At 45.3% G+C, this 6545-nt stretch overlaps 1 long non-coding RNA gene across 1 annotated transcript; it reads right to left on the bottom strand.

Moving 5' to 3' along the window:
* Positions 1-3133: 3133 nt before the first annotated feature.
* Positions 3134-4828, bottom strand: LOC115246627 (uncharacterized). The gene is made up of 3 exons (XR_003885737.1): positions 4733-4828; positions 3309-3857; positions 3134-3229 (listed from the first exon to the last, which is right to left on the bottom strand). It is a non-coding gene; the product is annotated as an uncharacterized lncRNA (long non-coding RNA).
* Between the last annotated feature and the right edge of the window lie 1717 nt (positions 4829-6545).

Below are 6545 nucleotides of genomic sequence, written 5' to 3'. Positions count from 1 at the left end.
GGGTCATCACTGAAACGACATGCTGGATTCCTGGTCGATTAGCGCCCTCGGGTGGTTATTTTGCGACACTGCAGCAAACTGACGACGCACTTTATTAGTGATATGGTAAAAATGCGTGGAAAGTTTTCAAGGGTCCTGAGGGAGGTTAATGGGAAAGAGCTACAGAAGTTCCTCCATTTGAATGATCACATGTTTCCCTCTGGTCATTAGAACACTGCAGAGGTCCTTGAGGATGTAGATTTTGCAGATGTTAAAGGAACTAAAAAAAGACAGATTGGCTAAAAGTGTGGAGTTGTTTGCAGAAAAAGCCAATGGGGAATTCTTTCTTGTGGATTCTGTTGGGATTTCTTAAACATTTCCAGGCATCGCTGGGCAGAACTGTTGTTTTTGAGTCTCAGCGAGTTTCCAGATGTTATTTAGGGAGCTTTCAGAGTACGTTTGGAAGATGTTCAAAATTTTGAATCATATTTTTTGTCCCTTTGGGTCTTGAGAATTTCTAAAGGAGACATTTTTAAAATGTAATCTTATGGACTCTGATTGGTTCTTAGAGATGAAAGAATCCTGTTCTGAAGGGCAGTCAGGGAAGTCCTGGAGATGACCTCACAGGTCCTGAAGTAAACTCTACAGGTACAGGTGGAAGCTGTAGGAATTAGTGTGGGAATTTGCTCTGATGTTTTACAGATGTTTTACATGCAACTGAAAACCTGAAAAAGAGGGTTGAAGATCATTTCAAAGTTGGAGTCTTCCTCAGACAGGTCTTAAGGGTCCTCGAGGATCCCATGGATGCTTTTAACTCTGGTTTGTCCTTGCAAAGTTTATAAGCACATTCAAGCTCTTTGGGGAGCCACAATGAACATGTTTTCATCATCATTCATTTAAGTGAACAGAACTGTTGAGCGGAGTGCCTTGCGGTGGAGATTCAAACTCTCAGATAACAGAATTATCTTTAGCCTCCTCTAGGCATATTTAATTAATCAGACAGGGAGATGCAATGAGCTGCCGCTCTGTTTCACAACTATACCGGAACAGGTACATAGGTAGTGACGTCATGTCCATGACGCACCGTGAACATTACCCTCTGCAGGACACAATGAGTAAGGACGCACACATATCACATTTAACAAGAACAATACTGGATACAGTTTCTATGTAAAGGACAAGTTTCTTATAGTGAAACCGTTTTTGATTGAAGGCGACTGAAGTTGCTACCAGGAGAAACAATCAATTCCTGCAAGTCTGAAATGAGGAAGAAAGAAGATCTGAAAGGTGAACAGCATCATGTATATCTGTGGGTTTGTTTCCTTGGTGACGGTTAAGATCCTGAGTCTCAGGAATGAATACTGTACTTCTGCCTGGTTAGTGGCTCAGAGTGTGAAGTTGGATTGTCAGGTTTCTCTTTCTTTGGGTCGTTCTGGGTTTGCTGGGCGTCAGCAGACTGAGTCAGATGGTTGTCGGGTTTTGGTGTTGTTGTTGTTGTTGTTGCTCTGTTTGAGTCTATAAACCCAGAAATTCTCATGAATCTGACAGAAACGACTGGATAACTGTGCTGCAGGTGTGAGGAAGGATTGGGAAAACATCTGCACCCATGAACACCAGACAAACAAGGAGGTGGATCTTCAAAGCTCCAGGATCCAGGAGGACACGTAGGCTGGAGATTTGGGGTAAAAGGAACAGCTCACATTCATTTATGCTGATCTGACAGAAGGCTATTGACATCAGCATAGTTCCAGTTAAGAACTGGTGTTCAAAAGAACGACAGCAGCCCCCCACACTGGGAGAGTAATGACTTCCTCCAGGAAACACAGTATTCCCGTGGACACTCTGGTCCAGATCGCAGTGTCTTTGGAGAGGCCCGGCTATGTTAATGTCCTCTCACATCATAATCGCATTTATCTCTGCATCACGGACAGAAAGATGCTGATGCAGAAAAAAAAGCTTCATTAAAGAGAACCAGAACTCCACAGTCCTCCATTTTGTCCCTTCAGCGATGGTCGCAGCGGGGGCGGCGGCCTGCCGTTTGATGGACAGTTCATTTAAAGCGACACAGCGGCGGAGACGAGAGGCGAGGCTCAGGAGCAGGAAGCTAATGAAGCTGCAGGGATGAGCGACAGGGTCACTTAGTCCCAGAGGAGCTGATTATACCCAGAATAAATAAATAAATAGGGAAAATAGGGGGGAAAAACTGGAGAAACTTTTCCTCCATAAACCCGAACAAAAGCCGGTAAAGATCTGTGCAAATCTGAGAATCAGACGGACGGACCGACCGATGTGCGGGGAAAGTTCCTCTGTTCCAGATAAGACCCTCTAAGTCTCAGAGCTTGGGAGGAAAGCTAAATTCCAGACCTTCGTATTTCCATAATCGGCTTCATACCCGAACAAACCAGCCGCTCCATCATCTGTACTCCCATCATGCACCTGGCCTCTGACTCATTATCATAATCCTCCAACAACATTTGTCCTCAACCAAAACTGCTCCCAGGAACAACATCTGTGAGCAAAACAATGTTAATGATCAATAAATGACATCACGGGGAGATAAATCTGTTCTTGAAAAGCCCCGCCCCCCAAAACCGCGAGCGACCCCTCATCCCGTTAGCTAACCGGTGTTCCCAGTACGCAGCGATGAATAAAGTCCTCCTGCGTGAGTGCGGAGCTCAGCCAGCTGTTGTACCTCCTGTCAGCAGGGTTTGGTACCGTCAGCAGACGTTCTGCAGCTCTTCAAATTAACGTCGCGTGCAGCTCAAATCTGTTTAAGCAGATTTTCGCCGTCTCCCTCTGAAGCGGCGTCAGCGGCTTCGCTCGTCCTGATCTTTGGGTCAAAAGCAGCTCAGCACAAAACCTCCGGTTGCTTTTCTGCCTCCTCCCTCCGCCGAGTTTAATTGAATCCGCAAATAAAGTTTGCTTATAAAAGTCACATTTGTGAGCCGCTAAAGGCGCCAAAGTGAAATGCGCGGGTGATTTTAGCGCCTTTTCTGCTTCGCGTTGCGTCCAAAGCAACAGCATCAGGGTTGGGGTTTGACCTCTGACCTCTGACGCAGTCAGAAACAGCCTAAGCCCAAATAAATGGGTTTTCATTGAGTTTAAGACAAGAATTTGGGATATTTGAATTCAGACATTCAAACGTTAAAAACAACCCCACAAAAATCTCCTTTAAAAATGAGAGTTTGGCCGCTGAAGTGGACCATTATCTCCACCTGCAGATAAGGTTCCACTTCATTTTCTTCTTCTCCTGTTAAAAAGAGAAGATCTTTTTAACTTTCTCCTCCAAACAGCTGAAAAAGATCTGAGCAACATTTGTAGCTGTTTACCTTCAGCTGGAGGAGTTGTTCCTGGAGGTTCTTCACAGGCTTCCTGTTCTCCTCGGCCTCCTGCCGACTGATCTTCTCCTTTCCTTCTAACTTCTCCTCCAGGTTTCTCTCCTCTTCTCTCTCCAGAGTAAAGAGCTCTGGTCTTTCTCTTTAAGAGCTTCTGCTTCATGTAGTCTTCTCTCTTTGGTGAATCTTTCCTGATCCTCCGTCAGCTGTTTCTGGAAGCTCTGGTCTTTCTCTTGTAGCTCCTTTTCCATCATCTTTCTCCTGTCTGGGAGCTCTTTCTCCAGCCTTTGCTCCTCTTCTGGACAGCTGCTGGCTAAAGTTCTCTCTCCCTTTTGGCTCTCCTGATGTTCTTTCAGCTCCTGCAGCTGTTGTTCTTGCAGAGCAGCATAATCCTGGTGGCTCCCTACCAGAGCAGCATCGGTGCTGCTCAGCAGAACCAAAGTTTCACTTCCTGTCTTTGACCACCTTGTTGCCTTTCTGGGCCTTCAACATCTCTGCAGCTTGAGCGGTTCCTCCAGACCAATGACCAAAACTACAGAACAGCTGGGAATCAAGGAATCAAGGTCAGCTCTCTTTTCTGGTGAGGCTACCAAAATACTTTAATAGCAAAGTGAAGACATTTTGGCTGGTCCTCACAACTTCAAAGGAGAGTTTGAGGGTGAAGACGTCGTATTACCGATGAGGTTAGAATCATGTTTCTGTAAGGGTTGAGGTCAGGGTAAGGAGTTTCACAAAGATGGAAGAACAACTGTGTCTTCTAACGTGTTTTCTTTCACTGTAAATGGATCTAATTTAAAGTGTCACGTTGTCCTCAAGCTGAACATGCTTAGTTTATTTTTAAATATATAGATTTTCCAATTTCCTGGAAAAAGGGAGAAGCGTTTTTCCCAATAAAACAAAGGAGGAAATACCTGTTTAAATCGGTGTTTTTATAGACTTGCTCGGTGAGTCGAGACCCTGCAGGAATGTGATTATTTGGCTGCATAAACCTTTAAAGTGGCTTTACAAAGCTTTATTAGGAGTGTGAAAGTCTTACACACAGGCACCGCCGGTAATCCAGGAGTGTGTGCGACTCTGAGCGTGCGTGTGTGGTTACGTGTGTTTTCAAGGTAAATCGTGTTTGAATTGTAGTGTGACTGCAGCCTTCAAAACCGTTTCCTCTCAATGTCAGTGTGTGTGTGTGTGTGTGTGTGTGTGTGTGTTACAGGGCTTCCTGTTGGGTTATAATCCTGTTAGACTAACAAACCTGACCTGACATTGAACAAAGTTAGAAATGGATGACTGACACGTGCTTTCTCTCTGCTGCGGTAACCATGGCAACAGGCCTTCTAGCATCACCATGGCCACAGTATGGAAACCATCCGACTAGGACGAGGTCGTCCTCTATGAAATGACACTGGAAAATGACAAATACTCACCTGAGAAAAGCAACGCGCTTGTTTTCTTCACCAGCCGTTCTGGATGTGAGATGATCCATCAGCAGATGCTCACACCTGGCAGAACCAGCCAGACCAGCTGTAGAACAGAGGCACGAATCAAGAGACGCACGGCACAAAACTCTGCGTGAAACGTTCCTGCGTCTGACGTGAACTTTCAGTCGACGAGTTAATAAACGAGGAGCAGAACGCGGAACCTTTTCTGCAGCTGTGTGACAGAATTAGCATATCAACGGTTCCTCCCTTTCTGTTAAGATGTAATTGTGTTTACCAAAGCGTGCGCACACACACACACACACACACACACACACACACACACACACACACACACACACACACACACACGCAGGTCTTTTGAGAAGAAAATAAATCAGTTCACTGAACTGAAAAATGTGAAAGTGACAGAATGTGAATTTTAAACAACAGCGTTGATGTAGCGTCCGTGTGACGAGCTGCTGCTGAAACTCTTCACATGCTAATTTCGGCCTTTAACTCCTCCTCTTCCTCTGGAGTTTAGCTACTTTGGAGTGATCTCTGTTTCCTGCGTTCGAACTGACCGTGCTGGCGGTGCTTAATCCTGCTGATGGTGCGCCTCCCTGCAGCGCTTGTCTCCGTGTCTGATGACTGATGGCTGCTTCACAGCCGTTTGTCGCGTGGTCGTTATTTCTCAGCAGGACAGTCGCAGTCAGATACTGTGATTAAAACCAAGAGGAAAGATACGCCCCCTGCTGGTAGGAACAAAAGAGTGAAGGACCCCAAAACAGACTGTAATTACCATCAAAAGTACCATCGACATCAATCAACTTATATTGTCCACAGCCATAAACCCCAAACCCTACAAACATCTCCATAAAAACTGGTCAATAAAGTCACTTTCATGTCTACCAGCAGCAAATCCATTGTTTTTGATTGTCTCTACAACCAACTCCTCAAACTCTCATTGTTGTACAGCAATTAGATATTGTTTGTATTTAATGTCTCACAATTGAGTTTCCCCCCTGATAACATGCTTGTGTTTTATATCCAATTTCAGAACTGAGCACGATCCAACAGCAAACATGTTATTGATGTTTATTGTCTCAGGGAGCGAAGCGGCACCCTCAGCGGTCGGAACATCAGGAACCAATCAACACTCCATCTGTGGGGAAGACGCATGTGTGAGCTGAAGCTGTGATGAAAGGAAATCTCCACCTCTGCCATGTTGCATTGCCGCTGCATTTCAATGCGCTGGTCCCATTACTTTGTGCTAGATGCTAATGTGGCAGTGACGTGATAGGTAAAGACAGAACTGAGCGGCGCCGCTGGTTTCTCTACTCACTAGTGTGAAAGTTTCACTTCTACAGGAGCATCAGCGACTTGTAAGAGCCACAGGACCTTCTTAGTTTAGCTTCAATTAGCACATTTAGCACAAAACACAAGGGACAAAAACAAAACTTATAAAACTTTCAACAGCAGTACACACACACACTCTCTCTCTCTTTCTCTCTCTCTCTCTCTCTCTCTCTCTCTCTCTCTCACACACACACACACACACACACACACACACACACAGCCCTTGTGTTTACCAACGCCAACTATATAGAAAAAGTGGCACAACCTGCTGCTCAGACCTGTCAGTCAATTTCATAATTAATGTCAGGGTCAAGGTCAAAGGTCATCTCACCATCCATACTTCACAGGAAGGTTTTTATTGTGAAGTAACGAGCCGACGCTTCAGGAGACGCAGGAGCAGCGAGCAGTGTCGGCAGGTGGTGTCTGCTGTGGTGCAAACTGTGGTTGTCTCATTACAACAGCG

This window comes from Takifugu rubripes, chromosome 18 (assembly GCF_901000725.2).
Source record: "Takifugu rubripes chromosome 18, fTakRub1.2, whole genome shotgun sequence".
NCBI classification, from domain to species: Eukaryota; Metazoa; Chordata; class Actinopteri; order Tetraodontiformes; family Tetraodontidae; genus Takifugu; species Takifugu rubripes.
Note: the sequence above shows the minus strand (reverse complement) of the source record. Positions and strands in the feature narration are given on the sequence as shown.